This window comes from Candoia aspera, chromosome 1 (genome assembly GCF_035149785.1).
Source record: "Candoia aspera isolate rCanAsp1 chromosome 1, rCanAsp1.hap2, whole genome shotgun sequence".
Classification (NCBI taxonomy): Eukaryota; Metazoa; Chordata; class Lepidosauria; order Squamata; family Boidae; genus Candoia; species Candoia aspera.
The window spans coordinates 114,794,695-114,816,927 of record NC_086153.1 but is presented as its reverse complement, the minus strand read 5'-3'; the positions used below and the strand labels follow the sequence as shown (position 1 = coordinate 114,816,927).

The window sequence follows — 22,233 nt, the reverse complement described above, 5'->3', positions numbered from 1 at the left end:
CTATATCTAGCCAGTGATCTACATTATTTTTATGAAGCCACATGATGCTCTGCATATTGGGATACAAGGACAAGCAAGGACCAAATACAGAGGGACAAATTGGTAACAGATCATGCAAGCCCCCCTCTCCTAGCATTCCATAAGCTAGTTAAAACTGTTCCACCATGCTTTCAGCCTGAGCTGTTTGGTAATGCACATCTGGGGTGGTGGTGGTGGCTTTTTCTTCTTTAATATGGTTTTAGTCCTTTTTTATTTATCAGATTTTTATTTTCAGATTTTTATCACCGCCCATCTCCCCCACACACGAGATTTTTCCTCTTAGAATATTCTTATAATTGCTATTATATGCTACCCAGTGTCTATTGGGATTTAATTTAGTCAATTATACAAACTCACAAATAAATAATTAATGAGAAAGCGTGACCACTGTACATATTAACAGTAAGTGAGACTGCTGTTAGTCATGCTCTTGAAGTGTACACGGGCAATATGGCAGGGCCTTCCATAGCCTTCTGTTTCCCCAAAAGCTAGCAGGAAAAATAGTAGGTTCAGAAAGCATTGATCAAGTTCTTGATCCTTGGTACCAAAATCTTCAGGAATCAAGTTCCTAAGGCTTCAGAATCCTCATGACTCTGATGTCTGGAAAGCCAATTTTCTTTGGAGCCTGCAGCCAACTAAATTATATGAGAAAGAGGAGGTAGCTATATTGATGGTGGATAGAGCTAATTACAAATCAGCTTTGAATATCAAAGAATTTGGGCTTAAAATTCCAAAATGGGAAAGTTCAGCCCTAAACTTTGCTGCCTGATTAAGCAGTCTAAAGTGAGAAATATCAGTGCAGCTAAAGTAGAAATATCAAAGATATTTGATGCCATTCTCTAAATACTAAAGCTCATGCAAATGCACATAGCCATATCAGTAACTTTTTTTAAAATTAATCCTCACAGTTTAAAAATCTTTTTTGCCATGAGATACTGGATAGGAAAGGCACCCCCCCCCAACTTTGGACATGTGAAAAGGAAGATAGGAAAATAAAGCAATATCTAAAGTATAATATCTAGTTATATTTATTTCTGAGTTCATATGCATTATTTCAATATAGTACAAATTTAACACTGAAACACTTGAAAACTCTTAAAGAAACAGCTGCTGTGGCTTTACTTGAAATGAAAAAGCAGCACTCATTCTGTTTGCGCTCATTACTCCATCATAAGAAAAAGCTTAGTTCACATACTTTCCCTATTTTAGATTACTCTGATTTTATAACATTTTTCTGGAAGCAAGCACGCACTGGATTGCACTGTAAATTTCCCACACATCTACTATATCTAGTGACAAGCAGCAGCATGGAGCCATTCTTCCACTCTTCAACCCGTCTCTCCTGCCTATAAATACATACTTTCCAAACATTAATTAGGGCTAGAAGTTTATCACAAATGCTGTTTGCATTTCTATACTGCAGCTCATCAACGGAACTCTTAACTAGAGTGAAAACACCCAACATCTCCACACCATTGCTCAAGGCACTATTTGTACAGGTTGAGAAAAGGAAGCATGTCACAAAACAAGTTATCCTCAAAACTCAGGATACAAACAATCGATCCAAACTCTTATTCCCACGCTTATAATGCAGGGAGTGTTATTTATTTATTTATTTTTTAAAAAACACCCTTCTGTTTAGCAATGTTGATATTAAGTGTCCAAAATTTCCAATGCAACATCTGATTTCTGGTTATACTAAGAGAAAGTTTTTAAATGTGAGGCAGATGTGATGCCTTCTAGGAATTTAAAAAAAAAATCTAAGTGTGTTGCCATACAGTATTTCACCACTATAGGCAAAAATATCCTAGCAGTTTTATAATAAAGACCAGTTCTCTTAAAGTCCATACGTGGACATATGCAGGACAATGTAACTATCCAAAATGCTGCAATACTGATTTTCATATGCATCAAATTATATTCCCATATTAAAAGATACATAATGAGTTTCAAATGGGTGAACATTAGACCTTTTGTTTTAAAACTAATCAAGGAAATTATAAAAACAGTGGATTTAATAAAGGATTCAAGACAAGATGAATTGAAAATACTTATTTCAAAGTTAAATAATTTAGGCTTTTAATTAATTATTAAATTTAACAATTAATTCAGGCTGGGTAAATCTTTTGATCTTAAGGGTAACAGCCAGTGTTTGATTAGGATCATGGGCGGGTACTGATTCATACACATGTTTGCACACAAAGTTGAGAATATTAGGCAAAAATAAAGTCCCTCTCCTTACTTACTCCTTACTCTCTGCCTGCTCCTGACTTACAAATTTTGCAGCTGCTCTCAGCAGTCATGCCTTCAAACGATTTTATGATTGCCAAATTTTGGGGACAGCTGATTTCCTAAAAGGCCTTGTTCTTTCAAGACCTTATGACTACAGAGCACTCTCAGTTATAGATCCTTGAGCTGCAGACACTCTAGCTTTTGCTCTCAAATGACTCTATGATGGGGGGGGACGCTTTCAGGAACTGGACCTTTCAGAAATGTCAGTAACTAAGGAGAGGGAAACCAAATGGCAAAATAACAGGAGGATATGGACACCTGCAAAGCGCTACATCAAAGCACTGCATGCCATCTGGGAGCTGCAAAGTTTTATCACAGATTTAAATTATGGTTTGAAATTAAGCAAGGATAGTTCTGGCTTGTTTAAAAAGTCTCAATTTCAATTAAATGACATTATTCTGATGTCTAAATATACAACAAAGAACCCTTCTGCTTTAAAATTGAATATCCCTTGAGTGTACAGGCAGTCCTTGGTTAACGACCATTCGTTCTGCAACCATTCAAAGTTACAACTGCACTGAATGATGAGACTTACAGCTAGTCAGTGAAGTTGTGGCTATCACAGCATCCCACAGTTATGTAATCACTATTTGCAACCTTCACTGCCAGCTTCAGACAAGCAAAGTCAATGGGGAAGCCGGCAGGTCACAAATGGCAATCACATGACATCACACCTAACGACCACACAGGATTTGCGTAACAATGACAACTGGAACCGAAGGAACCTCCGGCCAACTGACATCACACTTTATGAGCTTAGTGATGGAGTTCCCGGTCCCAATTACTTTCATTAACCAAGGAGAGAGGATGATTACTGTTTTAACTAAAGAAAGGGAGAGGTCATCTGTATTATATTCAGCTAACTCACAGAGCTAGTCAAGGTTTAGCATTATTCTTAAAGGTCCCATGGCATATCTAGGAGCAGATGAAAAAAAATTAAGCAAATCAGTATCTTAGTTTCTTCATTGTATTATATTGGTAATATACCTGTATTTTATTAAGTATATTCTATATTAAATACAATCTGTAAGTCTATATTAAGTTCTATATTTTTTTATAGAGCAACAAAGAAAAATACAGATTTGTAGCTTAGGATCTTTATAGTTCAGTATAATATTTTCTCAGAAGTCCTATTGTGCTAAACAGATCCAGCCTCAGACAAATATGCACAAGACTGTAGATTCAGGAGACAGTAAAAAGCATTACATAGTAAAGGAAAAGTAGATAATGTGGTGGCTATAGGAACCAATTTATTTGAGAACTTTATATGACACCTGATTCACCACACCAACACTGCCTGATTTATTCAACAGTGTGTGCATAGACATCTCTTTTAGTATCCACCAAGCTTTTTGACCCATCTTTTAAAATCTTACAATAAAAATAAAGAGTAAGCTGGCATGATGTAAAATGAAATCTCAGCTTCTGGCATCACATCTAGTTATAAGAATTCCTCTGCACCTCACACAGATCCACAGGCATTTGAAGAAAATTCAAATGCTGGGTGACTGCAGCCTGGGGTTTTGTCAGCAAGCAAATCCCCCAAGACAAAGTTGGTGGTGGCAGAGAGCATCATTGGAGCACAGAGGAAATGATAAGGAAGCTACTCTAATTTGTTTTTTGGTAAATTTGGTAAATTCTGTGACTGACTGTACAAGCTTTTCCATGCTATTTTGTAAGAGTTACCACAAAATTCCAAATGTATCTTTCTTGTTGTTCAGTCACTTCCAACTCCTTGGGACCCAATGGATATCATTTCACCAAGACTGTCTGTCAATAATTGTGGTTTGGAATACTTGTGTCGCCAGTTCTAATATCCAGTCACCTTGTCCTCTCTTGTCCTCTTTTTCAACTGCCTTTGATTTTTCCACGTATCAGGGTCTCTTCCAATGATTCTTGCCTTCACATTATGGGTCTCAAAGACTGAAGTTAATCTTCATTATTAGTGCTTCAATTTTAGCTTCCAGTTTTACTAGCCTTCAAGTGAAACCTTCTAGTAAAACCAACCCCGGTATCTACTAGTCCAAAAATATTACCTAAAAGGGGGTGGGGGGTAGAGAGGCATTAAATTTACTGAACTCTATGAGTCTTTCCTCTGAGTAAATATGCACAAGACTTCCATGTGTTGTCCAATGTATGGACTTTAGTCTGTCTTTAAATGCTACAACATGTCAACCTTCAAACACTGCAGTTCACAATTATTTTTAAATACAGTTTTCTAAAATGGTATTTCCAAGCCACAACTATTACTACAATTTAAAAGTTTATTCCAGATTTGCCTGGACTTCTGTCATTGAAAGCCTGATGGTCTCTTTTTAATTGAGGTGTTTTAAAAAAGACAGCCACTGTATTACAAAAATAACTTGTTCCACAAAAGGAGGGGCATGATTTCACACTTAGCTTACTTTATGATAGCCTCTGCAGTTAGCTGTGTGGTTTATATGTTACATTTTTAATAATCTGGGAAAATTATTGTAGTTAACATCTCTCATCTTATACCTGAGACAGTGGAGGAAATGCAGAGTCTTCATTACACATTATCTTCTTCAAGCATCCCATGAGGCAAGGAAGATATTGCAGTGGGAAATAATTACCCTTTGCTGTGCAACTCAACAGATTAAGGTGATAGGGAAGCCACAATTAAAAACTAAAGGCTGCCTATTGTAAGGCAAGAAGAAAGCATCTACCAATTCTCTTCACAAAGATGCTTCTACCAATTAAATGACTTTGCAGCTCAGTTTGCATAACTAATCAATACATCAAAAACTTAGCAATCAGTGGTGATGTCTCAAGTAGGCACACTTGCACACACACACCCAAGTTGTTTTTCCCTACAACTGTATTTGCCAAGGGAAAGATTTCACTTGAAGGCAATCCAGATAATAATAAATACAGCAAGCTTCAAAAAACAAGCGGTCTTTAAACGCACATGAAGGTGTATTGCAACCTTGCCTGGGGAGGGGGGGGGGAACTCAGCATTGACCAGACTGACATCACAATGCACTTCAGAATGTGAATAGGAAAACTGAATGGGAGAACTGGGAGAGAAATGCCAGGAATAAGGAGACCAGCTTTATGTGTCTTGCCCGTGCAGAACAGCTTTAATGGGTTACCTGGCAGGAAGCATTTAGCCACCCTGACTGAACAAACACACACACACTCTCTCACCCATCCTTCCTTCCCCACCCCCCCTTATGCTAGTCAACGTGAAAAGGAATCTAAGCAGTTCCCTCGCTCCCCTTAGCGACCAGCCTTTCTTTATTACAACTTGTCTTAAGGCTTGGTGAGCTTTTCCCACCCGTTTCGAGAACCCCCACGCCGCTATTGCTGAAGTCCTCCAGAAGGCGCCAAAAAGGCACGGGTGAGAAGACCTAAAAAGAGAAGGGTTGTAAAACGATGGGGACGTTTGCTGGCATGGTAGCTAGCTTCCCTTTCCTGCCTCCCGGCTGGACAGAAAGGCTTCGCAACCTGACAGCTGCTGGGGGGCGGAGGGAGCGGTCTATCTGACCCCCCCCCCCTATCCCTTCTGATGCCAGACTTACTATTCTGAGCTCCTCTTTTGGCAGCTCCTTCAAAACAGCCATCCCTTGGCTTCCACTAGTCACACATCACTTTTACTCCAGCGCGACGGGACAGAAGCTTTAATGCAATTAAAACTGACCCACTGTAAGCCGATCTACCCCACCCACTCCACACATACAAACACCCATCCCTCCGCTTTGCTCCTCCCCAATCCCCTATAAAAACCACCCTTCCGCAGGTTCGCTCGTAAAACCAAATCGGTGCCGGTCGCGCTGTCCGCAGCGGGGCTGGAGAACGCGCCGCACCGGCCAAGCGCCTGCGTTTCCAAGCCACGTCCAGCAATGCAAGCTTGCTCCTCGCTCGCTCGCGACCCACGCATATCTCCCGACAAGCCAAAACCAGGGGGCTCCCGTCAGAAAAGCTAAACCAGCAACGCAGGACACCAAACTTCACCTCCCGCCTTCGGGGGGAGAACACCGGGAAACGGGCGAGAGGGAGGGGGAGGTGGCTCACCTCTAGCACCGTAACTTTCGACGGCTCCGCGTGTTTTCCGCAAGTGTTTGAAAGGGGCGAAGAGCGGGGTGGCGAAACCGACCCGAATCTTCCTGAGGGCTCTTGTTGCTGAGGTGGTCTGGCGAAAATGTGCATCGAAAGGTCACAAGCCGACTGCTTTTAAACAAACCAGCAGGAGCAGCAGCGACCAAAAACAAACCCAGCTGCTTCCCGAAGCAAAGTCTTGCAGAGAAAAGGGGGAAAGGGAGGGGGGAAAGTAACACATATGCATATAAAAGGGAGGGGGCGGGGAGGTGGAAGAGGGAAACTAGAGGAGGCGGCGGCGGAGGCTGCAGAAAGAAGGGTGAGGGGACAGAGGGGGAAGGGGAGCCAGGCAGAAATTGCTCTGCCGCGGGAGCACTCGGGGGCTGTCTGCGCAAGGCGGCGGCTCGTTGCTGCTCTCGCGGCCCCCGCTCGGTTGGCTACGCTGACTCTCCCCGTGGCTCGCGCTCTTCCCAAAGGAACGCCGCCTACTCGCCTCAATCGCTACATTGTTGACATTCACAGGCTGACATCATCCTCCCGCCGCCGCCGCCACTACCGCCACACGCGCACACACATACGCAGAGTAGGCGCACCCCGCCTTCCCCATTCACAACACCGGTGCGCAAATCGCGTAGCGCCTGCTCCTAACGTGGCGGGGATGCGCCAAGGCCGGCGTAACCCTCTTTGAGAATAGTGGCTCCTGCGTGGACATTCTCTCCAAGGGTTCCTGTCGCATGCGCACACTCTCTCCCGTGTCTCCGGCGCTGCTCTTTATCGTTCCCAGCTCCCTCCTCCTTTTGTGTTCGTGCAACTTTTGAGAGGCATACTGGGAATTGTAGTCCTTCCCCCCCAGTGCTGCATGTGATAGAAGGAACGCTCAGTTGTGATGCTCTGGCAGACGGTAGCCGAAAGGTCATTGTTACTGCCTGTTTGGTATTATAATTAGTTTTCTTTGCTCCTTTGAAGTAGAGGTAGGCAACACTGTGCTCGAGGGCATTAATGCTCCCTCAGGTACCTCCTTTGTTGCTTGGGAGACTCCTTGTCCCTACTGACATTTAATTTTTTTTTAATTAAAATTTTAAATAAAAACGTGGCATACTGTAAAATAAAACACAGCCTTGTAGCATCAGGTTTACTTGCAGGAATATTTCTGGGCTTCACAAAGGTCCCACTAGATTGATGTCAGCCTTCCCAGGTAGACCAGACAGGAAACACGACCTGATGAGCCAATTCTACTTTATTGTAAAGCTACATTAACAGAATCTTGCAAGTCTGAAAGTACAAATCTCCCACCGTCTCCTTCTATAGCCTGATAAGTTAGGGAGGGTCCTTTCTGAGTTTCTTTCTGTGCTGGTTATGCAGCTGTGGGCTCCCCGCCCCCTTTTATCTGATCATTCCCTAGGCAGCATCTCTTCCCCCATCTGGCAAGGTCATTCCCACATACCATTACACCTTCTGGTAATGTTTTTTGTTTTTGATGACCAGAGTTTACCACAATAGCAATCGTTCTGTGAGTGTGCCAGCAACATGGTCTCAATGTTTTAAATGTGCACTTTGCCCCAAATGACTGCTTGCCTCTGAATTAAAAAATTTATGCATGACTTAATAATGTTCATCATCAATTAAAATGCATTTAATAAAAACGAGTCAGCTCAAAATAATAACCGAATAAAGTGATAATTGGTGATTAATAATAAGTGATGTCTTGGTGAATAATAAAGGCCAATATAAGTTGAGAAGGCTTAGAATAATAAACAATCAATGGCATGAATACACGTTTTTCCTCGCCATTTTGTAAGGACTTACTCTAAATGGTTAGATAAAAAAATCAAAATAAATAAGAATAAATAATCTGTATTATTAGCAAAAAAAAAAAGAGGACTAAGCCAATAGCAAGGTTCAGGAATCTGTGGTGCTTCAAATGATCAACATCCAACGCCATTGTTCCCATTAACTAGATATAGCAGGATTTCTGGCCCATCAGAATCTGGATTTTCCTACCTGTCATAGTTCTTTAATTTATAAATTAGATGTCTTTTATTACATTATTGATTATAACTGGTTCTCTAAAAATAGGAAAAAGTTTTATTTATTTATTTAGTTCTATACCACCCAATACCAGAAGTTTGTTTTTAAGATAATATTAACATCATGGCTAGTAGCCATTCCTTCACTCAGAAGGGTAGACCTGTTTTGCTGCAACACATATGCATCATCATACAATGCCAGCAGATGGCAGGCATCATCTTAAAGAGCCATTCCTATCCATTCTGCCCATATAAAACCTTTTATTTTAGATCCTGCTTTTTTGTGATGACACAATAATTTGTCCTCTTTATTTCACCATTAGCTTTCCACAACTAGTATTCTGTGAAGGTGCTTCTAAAACTCATAACATATATACACTTGTGGTTTTATATAAATACAGAGAGAGAGAGAAACAAATGTAAACAGTGAAGCCAAAAATTATGATAAGCAAAGTCCAATAAGTTCAACTGTAGGAAGGATTAGATATGACCAATTCACAACTGCTATGAAAACTGACCACAGAAGTTAAATTAGTTTAGCATAGAGCCAAGAAGATATTGACCAGGTTTGCAGATTACACTAAACCACAGTTTATTTAATGTTTATTGACTAAGCCACAGTTGCCTGTGTTCATAGAATGTGCTAGCCAAAGCCAATCAAATCACCATTGGATGTAGCACAAAAGGTGAACCCAGTCAGACCCACCAGTTACTGCTGTTTGGACTAGATCACAGTTTACACTGAACTTTGCATAGCAGTGCTGCAGCCCTTCCAGTGGAAAATGTGAACCAGACGGAGGGACTGGCTAGTTGGATAGGGAAAGAGGGTCCTTCCAGAGGTAGAGGTTTAAAGTCATAAAGAAGACATTTTATAAACAGTCCATGAGTGTGGGTATGGGCAGTTTTGGGGTACTGGTGGACCCCTAACCCCTCACAGAAGGCTTGATCCTCAGATCAGGCAAGATCTGCCTTACTACATTTAGGACTCTGGAGGAGAAATGGATGGAGTTATATTATGCATCATTTTGGAAACGCTGCAGCTTGGAAAACAGGGTTTATATGAAAAGATGATACTTTCATGGCACTCTGGCTAATGTGCTTCATTTTTGTTAAATACAGGTGCATGAAGATCTTCTTAAAGGATGGCTTACGTGTATGTTAAAATGGAATTTACAACCAAAACGCATGTTTATTCCACTCTGTACTAGAAGTCATTATAGACAAGAGATTTCAGATATGTTCGGATTTAACAGAAACTTAAGTTAATCCACAGACCGAACAAAAGTGAGATTGTAACAACAGAAAAAGAAGGTCTTCAGTTGAGGAAAGCTTTTTTTGCTGCCTCTTACAGCGCTGTTACAAATACGTGATGGCTCCTGAAGTATATGAATATGATGTGAATAATCTCTTATAAATTAGTTGAGCATATATATGAACACAAACACACAGTGGTGCACTGTGATCTTACTATTTATAATCCCCCTGGTAACCATGGATGTGTTCCTATCCCTGAAAAATACTTCACATATCTGATGAAATGGGTTTATTCCATGAATGCTTTATGCCTTAATAACTTGGCTAGTCTTTAAGGTATTGTACTAGTCTTCACCGTTTTTCAGGTGCACAATGGCGGACTTCTAGGTGCAACTTCTTGAGAAGCATTTTTGGCTCATTACTATTTATCTAATAAAAGGACACAAATAAAACCCTAAAAATCAGTGTTCTGAATCACTGCAGTACTAATAAGTAATTGTCTTCAAGAAATAATTTAAATGCTAGTTCATATTTATTGGAAAGTTTTTTTTTTCATTCTTTAATTATTTTAGTGCAAACCAGCTTGAAATGTAATTTTTTTTTTATTAGAAATGTCACCTTTCTCTGGTGACAACCTATTTCTCACTAGGTTTCTCTGGAGTTTAAACCGCTCCTTGTTTGTTGGTTTCTCCATGTTTGTGGCATGGAGGCCCTCTGATCCACGCTAGAAGGACTTAAATATGCAACTGGGCTGTGAGCTGTATCTACCAGCAGTGTCAGCATTTGAAATTAAGCTGCCAGCATTTGAAAAATAACAAACCTTTTTCTGTAACCTTCTCTCTCTCTAACCTTGGGGTTAGGGTTTTCCGTAAACCGTAACCCTCATCAGCACTTTTTAATCTGAGAGGATATTTCAGAAATTATTTGTGATAATTTAAAAAAAATATTGGATTTGTACAAGCTCAATGAATGAAGCAGCTCTTTGAATGAAAAGATCACAAATAAAGCAAGGAAAATATGTATCTAAAGAAAACAATGTGAAGACTCTCAATCCTAAAATAATGTCAAAATAGCTCTGTCACCTTTTTTGTCAAATTTGACTTTTCCAAACTTTTTCCTGTTGATTTTATTTGTTACATGCAACATTAGCCAAGAGTCAAAGTGTAACATCACTTTGGAATATCTTACTCATTACAAATAATTTAAAAGGCATTCCTTCCTTCCCTTATAAAATTTGTACAATGTATATTGAGGCTACATCCTCTGCTTGAAACATCAAAAGTGCAGTGGGTATTTGCTCTGTGACAATTCTTATAAAAGTGGCACCAAACAGTAATTAGTACACTATTACTACGCAGCAGAACTCTACTTCACTGCAGAGTGACTGCACAGGACATTCCTTCCCCTCCTTGTGTGTCCATATGCACAAGTATGCATATGTATGTATATCTAAGGCAGCACTGTTCTATAAATATAATCCTGAACAGTGCACTGCATGCTTCACAAAACAAGGTTTTCACATTTTGTTCTACACTTGATCTTAGCCAAAAGGCTAATCTCTATTTTATCTTACCGTATTTTATCGTATTTTATCTCACCACAGTATATTTATATATTTTTAAAACAGTTTTTAGCTGTTTTATGGTATCACATTTTATATTTTATAGTGGCTGATGCCCAACTTTCTGATATGGTCATTTGACCTATCAATAAAGTTATCCATCCACATTCATTCACATTTTGTTCAGCCTGATGAAAGTTTTTTTTTTTAAGGGAGGGGGAGACTTTCTGGTAAAAGAAAAATGATATTCTCCCCAATGTATAATAGTATACGTCTCAGAATGTTGCTGGGTACACTTATAGCAGTACCGTATATATTTTATTGATACAGTGCTTATGGTGTTGGAATAGGAGTGGGAAGATTCAGGTTCCAGTCCATCCTCAGCCACAGAAGCTCATGGAGTGATTTGGGCCAGTTGCTCTCTTTTAGCTTAGTCTACTTTCCAGGGTTTTGTTGTGGGGAAAAATATGAGGGAGTGCTCTACTTACACTGAGCTCTGGAATTAAAGGTGGGGTATAAATCTAATAAAATAAGCAAAGGAGATTAGTATCATTAAAAAAACTAGAGACCTTTGTTCAAAGTGACCATTTATAATAGCAGAACTATTATCCCAACTCTGTAGCATTATGGATCAAACAAATAGTTATCCTTTCCCCCCAAATTTTAAAGCATATTTTTTATTGTTGGCTCACCATAGGATCATAAGATCCCTTTTGGACAAAGACGAGCTACGTCAAAGTAGCAGCAGCATAATAAGGCCAGCCTTTTCACCTTTATTCCTTTAAATTAATCAGAAAATATTAGTAATTCAAAACCTTTCACTAGATCTACATCATCCATATAAATATTCAGTAATCAAACAAGCTTCTGTTATAAGATCATTCCAATTTTTACTTGTGCTTTAAATGGAAAAAACTTACATTTCTATTTCTTGGTTTTTTTAGGTACAAATGGAAATTAATTTGAACAGGTTCTTAAATTTTGCACCATACAACGTAAAGTGAATATTTGTCTACAAAATTACCATATCCATTTGATTTTCCTCCCAAATAATTACCCATGAATTCCCTATATAAGCATATGCCTTACAGGGATGCATTAGTGATGATTTCATCAGAGGCATTTCTATACTGTAAAGTGATTGGAAGACCGGTGCCTCTTAAACATATTCTTCCCTAGCCAAGATTAACCCAAAAGACCAGCACAAACCTGGCTTGTAAATTCACAGTATCATACAAGACTGAATAAAGTCTGCATTGCTTATATGGTACAAAAATATTTTTTACACCTAATTCTGTGCAGATGGTTATGATCTTTAATTTGATAGCAATTTTAAATAGTTCCCATGTAAAAATCTTTGGGGTTCCATGTTTGAATCATGGTATCAGAAGAAATGTTAGATCCACAAATGTTATGTCTGTCTGTCTGTCTGTCTAAGGCAGCACCTCTCTATAAGTATAATGCTCTTAGTACATTCACACACATAGTCAACATATTGCATCATTCCATTAACAAACCACATCCATATTTTAATATTTCTCCAGTTACACCATCTGTATCTGACCATTTTTTAAAACATCTCCGCAATATTTATGTCTTCTTTTTCATCATTTTTTCCTTAGATATTAACATTTAAAGCATTTTTTTCAATTCCGCTCTTTGACATATCACTGTCATTCCCATACAAAATCCTAAAAATACTCCTTCCAGCATTCCTTCCTTCACTTCAGTTTCATCTGAAATAATTTCATCATTTTTATTTTTAATTTCGTTTACTCTGCTGGAGTGTCCTTATTTATCTCTCTTCACCTACTTTCAAAACGTTTTTGTTTTATCCTCACTAAAATTGCATTTTCTGTGCCTCTTTTAATCTTAACCATTCCTTGCTCTCTTTGGCTATATTTTTGCAATTGTTTTTCTCTCTATTTACATATTATGCAATATATTTTCTCATCCTCATTTGTTGCAGCAATCATTCTCTTATATGCCCTTCTTTCCTCATGCAAAATCTCTTTCACTTCATCATTCCATCAAGCATCCTTTTTCATAATTCTCATTAGCATAACTTCTCACGCTTCTGTGTCACTCTGTAGCATAATTCTTTTCACTCTATTCCAAGCAGCTTCTACATCCGCTTTCTTTATGTCCACTTTCCTCCATCCTGCTGGAGGATCGATCTCCCTTCTAACTCTCCCCCCCCCCCCACACCCACGGAGGAATTGTACTTTCTCTTCCTGCAGTCATTCTATTTTCACTCATTCATGCCTGGTCAGAACTGAAAATAATGCTTGGAACTGAGGAACAACAACAACAGAAAATAATAACAGACAAGCATAATTAGGACTAATGAAATTAAAAGGTACTTGGAAACTAGTATCCTTGATTCTATATCCTGAGGTTTTCCTTCAAATAATGTGATTAAGCTTGTAGAACACTTCATTTGAAAGCTCTGCTAACAAAGATGCAGAAAGAATGTTTTTGGTAATAATCTCATTGATTAATCTAAACAAAATATACAAGATTACTGCCTTCATACATGTGGGTTTATACTGGGCTGACATGGGCACAGCTACCTTATATTATATGGAACTTACAAATGCTCCAAGTTGTTGTTGCTGCTGCATTTATTATTGTCACAATCTTATTACTCAGGAAAAAATGGGCAAAATATATTCCATATTCCAACAAGAGACCGGGAAATTGCACAGTGACATCTTTTTCAGTCAACAAGCAAGATATTTCTGTATAATAAATGAAGTAAATTTAATTGCACTTATTTCTTCAGATAATCCTATTTAGTAATGTGCTATACAAAAAGCCTTTCTTTCTTCTCAGAAGTATTTGAGTTTAAAAACAAGCAAATCAAAAAGGGAAGGAAGCAAATCTGATGGACAGATTTTCTTGGGATCTTAATCTTTGAAAAAAATTGTTGGGTAGCAACAAAAAAATAAAACCAGAACAATCAAGTGTAAAAGCTGGTTGGATAGGGAATAGATGGGATGAGAAGAGGTACTTATCCCTAAATGCCTACTTGTATTACACAAACAATGTGAAGCTGCTGCTGCATTTGCATTTCCCCATGTGAAATGGCTGTACTGTACAGTCTGGGGTCCTCTTAGACTCACAGTTCCTGCTTGAAGAGCAGGTGGATGCTGTGGCCCAGAGGGCCTTTGCACAGGTTCATCTGGTGCACACTTGCACCTGTTCCTTGACTGAGGGGGCCTTCAGACGGTCTCTAACATCTCTCAGTTGGACTACTGTAAATCACTCTACATGGGGCCGCCCTTAAAGATCACTTGGAAGCTACAGTTAGTCTAGAAGGCAGCAGCGTAGCAGTGATGGGGTATAGTGATATGCACACTTGTCTCTGCTCCTTTGTGAGCTTCATTGGCTGCCAGTTGGTTTCCGGGTGCAATTCAAGGTACTGGTTATCACCTATGAAGCCTTTCATGGCATATGGCCTAGCTACTTAAGGGACTGCTTGTCTCCATATGTTTCTGCCCATCTGGTTAGGTCAGCTAGAGTGGGCACACTCCAGGTCCCATCAATTAAGCAGTGTTGGCTCGCAGGACCCAGGAACTGTACCTTCTCAGTGATGGCTCCTACCCTGTAGAATGATATACCCTTGGAGATCCATACTGTTCCCAAGCTTTTGATTTTTTTTACACATTGTTAAAAAGCTGGTTGTTCTCCCAGGTCTTGGGTTAAGATGGAGGTTGAGCCCCTTTGTTTTTTAATCCTGTTTTCTGGTCAGCTGTATTTTTTCTTTGATATATGTTGTTTTCTTTTTAATTTTGTAATTGTAAGCCACCCAGAGTCAATGTGGAGTCAGGTGGCCTCAAACTTGAAATAATAAAAACTTTATATGCCTCTGTAGTTTCTAGGACCTGATATATCAATTCCATGCCAGCATCACTTAACTTTCTTATTGGTGAATAACTATAGCTCAGCACACTGTAGGTCTTCTGGTCAATCCCAGGCATTACTAATTTTAAAAACAGGCCAGGTGATTATACATATTCCATCTGAAGAAGAGCAGTGCCAATCAGCACAGTAAACACTGGACTAGACCGACTATGTTTGATCTATGTAAAGCCCTGTAACGTAAGAGTAGGTTCCTGTCATCACTAAAATTACATTTAGTAATTTACAAAATTACATTTATACTCTTGTAATCCAATTGGCTCTGAAGTAAAACTGTCTGTCCCAATCCAGTGCCTTCTAGATTTATTGGGACTACAACTCCTTAAAATAAATTCACTCCACTCTAGTGGGTAGGAAATGTTAAAGCACTCCCTGATCAAGGTGACCAATCAATTATGGTTATTGCTACCCTTCGAGCCAACCAGTCAATGACTGCCTTTCCAGCTGTCTGTGGGTGTCTATCCCATGGCAGGTGAACATACATAGTGGTGAAGAAACTCAATCATGCTCCTATCTCAACAGAAGTAAAAAGAGGAAAGACTTGCTAGTAATTTTATTCCCCTTTCCTTCTATTTGCCAACTTCCTTTGTCTTGTTGCATTGCAAATAAAACACAAGAATGTTGGAAAGCATCCAGGTGTTTTAAAGCTGCCATCTGAACATAGTGAAGGCAGAGAAGATCAACTAGTTGAGTCCATTAACTATAATATGAGCCCTTTGGAACTTGGACAATAAACTGGTATTTTGATCCAACAAGTTCATGAACTGTAAATGGAACCCCTTGAAACTTTACACATAGTCTAGAGTTCATGGAGGGTAGAAATCACAGAGCAGAGGCATGGTGAACCTGAAAAAGGAAGAGGCTGGTGGAAAAAACACTCCACCAGAAGAAAACAATCATGGAGAGACTGCTACCAAGGGTTGGAGGAATTCTATGATGTTGGCAGTGGGCTAGGTTTCTGAGAAACAATTGCCCTTGTGCAGTGAAGAAAGACATAGGGGAAGGATGCGCAAATATTTGGTTGCATACTGTATCAACAGGATAATCAATACTTTCTGTGTAAGGAGACCATTTGCCTGGCTTAATAAAGTGATTATTCAGAAGACCTCATTGTCTGTCCTAATGAAGTACAATCTAATAAGATACAGGGAAGTAGGAGGTGAAGAGAAGAAGTTAGAATGCAAAAATATCTAAAGAAGTAAAATGGCAGTAGTAGAAGAAATAATACAGTACTAGCTGTAATAACCACTTATGTGTAAACCAGAACTTCTTCATTTAGTGATCGGAACAGGGCCTCGTTTTATCTCATCTTATATGTCAAGATCTAACATTGAGATCTCAGAGTCATAAGCAACTAGCAAGTGTTTGTTTAGTTGGCAGACTTTTTGCAATTGCTTCAGCTTTATGAACTAGAGTCTTGGCCGTGGAGAAGGGATCATCCTACCACACCAGGAACATGTATCCTAATGTGAGCTGCTCAAATGTGAAATTATACCTTTCCTCAAAAGAAACAGTTTTGCATGACTAACCTTGTTACAGATAAAACAAAACAAACATGGTAGAAATTATTATAAGCAAATTCTGGAGTGATTAAATGAAACCTTTGAATCACCCTATGAATGCATGTTTTAATAACCTTTCTAGCCCTGATAAGAACTAAGCTGGTTATAAAAGTCATAGAAGGAAAAGCAGTATTAAAGCAGGCCTTTGATTAGCGCTGGATGTGGGAAGATGTCAGATGGATGTATCACCATTTAAAAGGCCAAGTACAAAAGTTATTTCCTTTTACCCTGAAAGGGAAAAAGAAATCTTTATTGAAATGATCTCTTTTGTTACAACCTGATAAAATGTCATTAGGACAGCACTCAGAAAGGGCTGGATGAAAACCAGAGGAACTTCAGAGCTGAGCATTTATGCATTGGCAAGTTCATTGTTATAGTGAAACGTGCTATACCAATCAGCTCACTGTATCTTTGAAGTCCAAGGATGTGACACATGGTAATATTTCATACACACATATATACAGATGTACATATGTCTATGTATTTAGTTCAACACATTTCCTGAACAGACATGCTGCAATTTAGCAGCAAATGGAGGGTAAGCTAGACCTAGATGGTCCAGTACTGTCTTTTTAATTAATGAAGGAGGTTAATTAAGCAACAAACTCTGAATTGCATCCTAAATCTCAAATATGCCTATAATAAATATGTGACGATATCCAAGGAGTTGGTAGGATATTAGGAAGAGAAAGGAGTCAGAGAAGGGAGATTCAGGCATTCCAGAGTTAAGCATATAGAAAACAGGATACAGAGAAGGTTTTCTCCTTCTTTCATGATATTATGTTAGAACCTGGTATAATTCATTAAAGCTAACAAATTCAGGGCTGAGAAAAGAAAGTGCTTTCTTACCTACTATTTAGAAACAGTGACAATTGTAGCTGTCAGATGTGACTATTCATGTCTACTAATATGGGGCAGTATGTCCCCAATACTGGTTGCTGTCTGGCCTTGTCTTTGGGCTTCCTGATGGATCCAGCTGACACTAGATATTCCTGTGATCTTGTCCAGCAGGGCTCCCTCTGCAACCATAAGCATATTTGCCCATATTGCAATCATACCTACAATATTTATATTTCCCTTAAAAGTGAATGGCTATCCCTTGCTTGCATGAGAGATGGGGTGAGGTGGGAAGAAAAAAAACTTGAATGGACAACAGCCTTGGAGAATTTTGCTAAATTACTTACTAATAGCTGGCACAGTCATTTGCTTGAGATGTTTGCTAGGTGGGGATCAAAGAACAAAAAAGGCTGAGCAATTGCATCTATCCCTTTTGTCATCCTGTTTTTCATTTTCTCTATACTGTTAAAATGCCAGCTTGAAAAATTTATTGAATAGACCTTGCCCTTAATTGCTATTCTGCACTGTACCAGCTGGAGGTTTAATGACAAGATTAGTAAGTGTTAGTTAGTACATACGTTAAACCAATCTTTTTTTACACTTTCCATAAGAGGAAGCAGATTGTAGATGGTTTGCAATGTTTATGGTATGTTTTGCTCTGTCTATTGTTACAATGCCACATCATCACCTATATGATTAGTTCCATCTGCTTTCATAGTATGTGTATGTGAGAGAGCAAGTGAGTGAGTGAGATACAATAGCTGGTATTGGTTTGAAGCTTTAAAATGGTGAAGAAAAGAAAGAGAAGGAACACAGACATTTTGCTCTCCGAAGTGAATAACAAGATGTCTCTCACCCTTGCTTGCAGAAGCTGAAGAGACTGTCACACATGGCTTTAGTGCCCAGCAACTTGCCACTGTTTCTTATTTGCTGATGCCTGAGAGAGCCTTTCTATGCCAGTGCGAGGAGGGAGAACTAGGATTACTACAAATGTAGGAACAACTCAGCTAAATCCCAAAGCTGATAAAGGGTGGAGAACACCAGGAAGAAATTAATCTGCCAGAATCAACACAGGAAGGGAATGTGCTTATGGCAAAAGCATTGGTTGGAAGTACAGTTGCCTTCAGTGAGTTTTATGATCATGGGTGATGTTGCTGGCACTTTAGGTGAAGTATGTGCAATCTCACAGACATCAGGTATTTGCTCACAGATAGTACCATTCTCAACCATTCCGCATACACTCTGCTGGGTTGCATCACAAAGGTCAAAAATGCTTGTGCAGAAAAGGGCTGTGCAAATCCTTCCAAAGAGGCACTTCCTAACGCACAGGACTGGGTATGAAGCACCTCTCCCTGAATCTCTGAACCAACCTTGTCTTTTTCAGAGATGCACAGCTGCTTTCGGAGCTGCTCCTGGCAGTTTTCTGCAGGACTATGCATGGCATCCAGCGATGCTCACAAAGATGGCAGAAGGACGAAAGCATTATCGCACCCTTGCAATGCAAGTCCCTCCCCCTTTGTATGTGCGTCATGATGTCTCACAGGATGCCTGACTCAAAACTAGGCCCCCTATGGCAAGAAGCTCTTTTTAATGTTTAAAAAACATTTCCCAGTACTTCCTGGGAGAAGACAGCGATGAGAAGACACATCCAAATATGTATACAGTATTTTAAAAATAATAAAGATAACAGTGCAATAATGTTGGGGGAAGGAAGACATCAACATTCAGCTTCTAGTAAGAAAAAAGAAGGGTAAAGTTGTCTGACTGCCTCTTTAATAACGTGAACAAAGCAATCCAATAGATTGTGTTCCACTCTAGTATATAAATCACAACACAAAGTGCAAGGCAGGGAAGATGTCAGCTCATTCAATTGTTCCAGCACCCACAATGCTACTCAGTACTGACAAGGACTGGCTTTGTGTGTGTGTGAATGAAGCTATAGGCAGATGTTTATTTATTTAATAAAGCTTGTATGCCACTCCAGTCATACAAACAATTCCTAATACTAACTCACAATGACAGCTTAATGCTAAAGTTGCAAATGTTTGGAAATGGTTCAAGCATAATTTTGCTTTTTGTTCACTTCTGAATAGGTTTGAGTTTGCAATTATTTTGTAAAGTACTGTACAAAAGAAGTAAAAGACTGTCCTAGGAAGTAGAAGGTTTTTTGCTTTAAGGTTAAAAATATATTTAAAGTGTGTTGGAAAATAAGAATCTGATTAAAAAAAATAATTTCAATAGGATTTGCTTAAAATGATGAGTAGCTTTGATCATTAGAAGGAATGCCTGCATTTAAAGCCATTTTTAATTTATACATCAGTGACATTCTGTTTTTTAAGAGCTTTGAATGAAAAGAGGATTCTCCCTACTTTTTTTTTTAAGCACTTGTTGATGGCAGCCAAGATACCTCTTTGCAAGAGAAAACCAGCTAAACTAAGCTTGGGGCAAATTTAGAAAATGCTGCAGACTTGGAGGGTGGGAGTACGGATGAAAGTAATTTAAGCATTAACAGTACTTTTTTCTATTTTGTATGAGAAAAAAAAATCAAATCCTAATGCAAGGGATTTGGAGCCCCCCCCCAACTTTTCTTTCCCTTTTTGTAATAAAATAATTTTTATATTTCTCAAATGCTATATAATGCTAATGTATTTTAAAAAACAACAACGATGCCCACCCCCTAAATTATACAATTATACAATACAGCTTTTCTTTCATTTAGAGATGACAGAGACTCGTTCTTTTAACTTGTTAATTCTATTCCCTCCTCCACAGCCCAGGTTCATATGTGGTTGAACAATATTTGAAGGCTGATGTTGAGAATTTCCTGAAGAAATTTCATGCTTCATTACCTCCTTTTATGAGAGCAGCAAAATAAATTGCTGTAATGTCAGCTAATGTGATGAAAATATTCACATTTTTAATAAAGAAAAACCATGCTCTAATTTGCCAAACTCTTCCAAAAAGAGTTTTGCAATTACCTGTCAGATCACCTTCTTGGAGAGAATATGCAGGTATTATTCTGTTGGATAAGGAAACAGTTGTCTTTCCAACTCAAGACATCTTAAGAGCAAACTTCATTGGGGGGAACCAACCTTGCAGAGCTCCACTCAGGGGTAGACAGAATATGGTTAAATCACACGCAGAGAGGTTCAAAACAGTCAAGATAGTGGTCACAATTATGAGATCAGAGCCCCACCCCTTTTTTGTATGTGTTATACATGTAACACAAAAAAGGGGCAGGTTGTTGATCATGCAGGTGTAGCCACCATCTTGATCTTTTTTAAATTCCTCTCCCTCCCACATGCCCCAGATTAAATGATTGTTTGTCCAGTGGGCCTGCTATGATGGTTCCTGGTCTTGGATGACCTCAAATTGAGTTGAGTTCAAATTTCTAAATACAGATGGACTTTGAACCCTATCACACATGTGATTTTCATTTCTGTGATTGGCTTCTCACATTGGTCTAAGTCAGACTGTGGGTACCGGGTTTGTAATTTAGCATTTGTGTGAGCCAGGCTATTAAGGTTTATAAACCATGGTTTGTGTTTTAGTGAGGTAGTGAAATTCATCCAATTGCAGTCTGTTCCCTAAGACAGGGGGTTTCAAACTTTTTCAGGCTGAAGAACCAGTTAGTTAAAGAACAGATTTCCCACAACTCCTAAACAAGAGGCAAAGCTCTAATGATAGAAAATTGGCTACATTTGAATCAGGTCCTTAGACCTAGTTTGCGGGGTCCTTAGTCTTTCATGGAACCCCAAGTTCTCACAGCACCTTAGGGTTCCATGGAACAGAGTTGAAAAACCCTGCACTAAGAAACTCTGGTTAATAGAACAGGGATTTAGTGCAATGTGTGTGTCATAGGAGGTAACTATATCACTTCCTTGAGTCTTTTTCAAATACATTTCAGATTTCAGTTCTGCTGGCAGTTGAGATTCTGGCATTTGGTTTAATTGCTGTTATAGTTCTAACAGATGTCACTAAATAAATATAAAAATAAAGTATGGTAGAAGGATTGGGACTATTCAGATTATAGGCAATGCCACCAGGTGGCAGCACTGACCTTGGCTGATTTTGAAAACCTAAGCAGGTGTGGACCTGGTTAATACTTGGATGGGAGACTATCAAGAAATCCTTGGGCTACAGTATATGGTAGACTGGGAGGTTAGAAATACTGAAAGAAGGCAGTGCCAAACTACTTGTAGCCAAGAACTTTACATGGCCCAATTAGTTCCCAGGAGCTGAGTTTTACTCCAGGGAGCCTCTTTTATTAAGGATGTCATTAAATAAATATAAAGACAGATACTGCTGCTTCAAAAGTTGTTTAACAACTGCTTCAAAAGTTGTTTAACAACTCCTTAGCATGCATTCTGAAACCTTACTGTTGCAGTTACTGTTATTGAAGATTTTAGTTAATATATAGTGAAAACATTGTGGAGTAGATAGGAATAGGCTAATCATGTCACTACTAGGACTTGCAAACCATTCAGAAAAGGCCCCTAGTAGTCCTTGTAATAACCTCATCTTATCTTGTTGAAGTAAATTAATACAATTTTAATATGTCTTCTGTATGCTTGTAATGGTAGGGTTTGGCACAGTTTTTAAACTCAACAGTTGTGATCAGGGGTATATCCAGAAAATTTATCTTGATGAAGCTCAGTAAATTGCAGTGGGGCAGGTG

The 22,233-nt window shown here is 39.0% G+C and overlaps 1 protein-coding gene across 1 annotated transcript in view; it reads right to left on the bottom strand.

The window, feature by feature from the left end:
- The window catches only part of BACH2 (BTB domain and CNC homolog 2), a 199,438-nt gene extending 192,503 nt beyond the window's left edge, over window positions 1-6,935 (bottom strand). Inside the window, exon 1 of the mRNA XM_063312069.1 lies at window positions 6,367-6,935. The gene's annotated coding sequence lies outside the window, so the exon portion shown is untranslated. The remainder of the gene's footprint in view (window positions 1-6,366) is intronic.
- Between the last annotated feature and the right edge of the window lie 15,298 nt (window positions 6,936-22,233).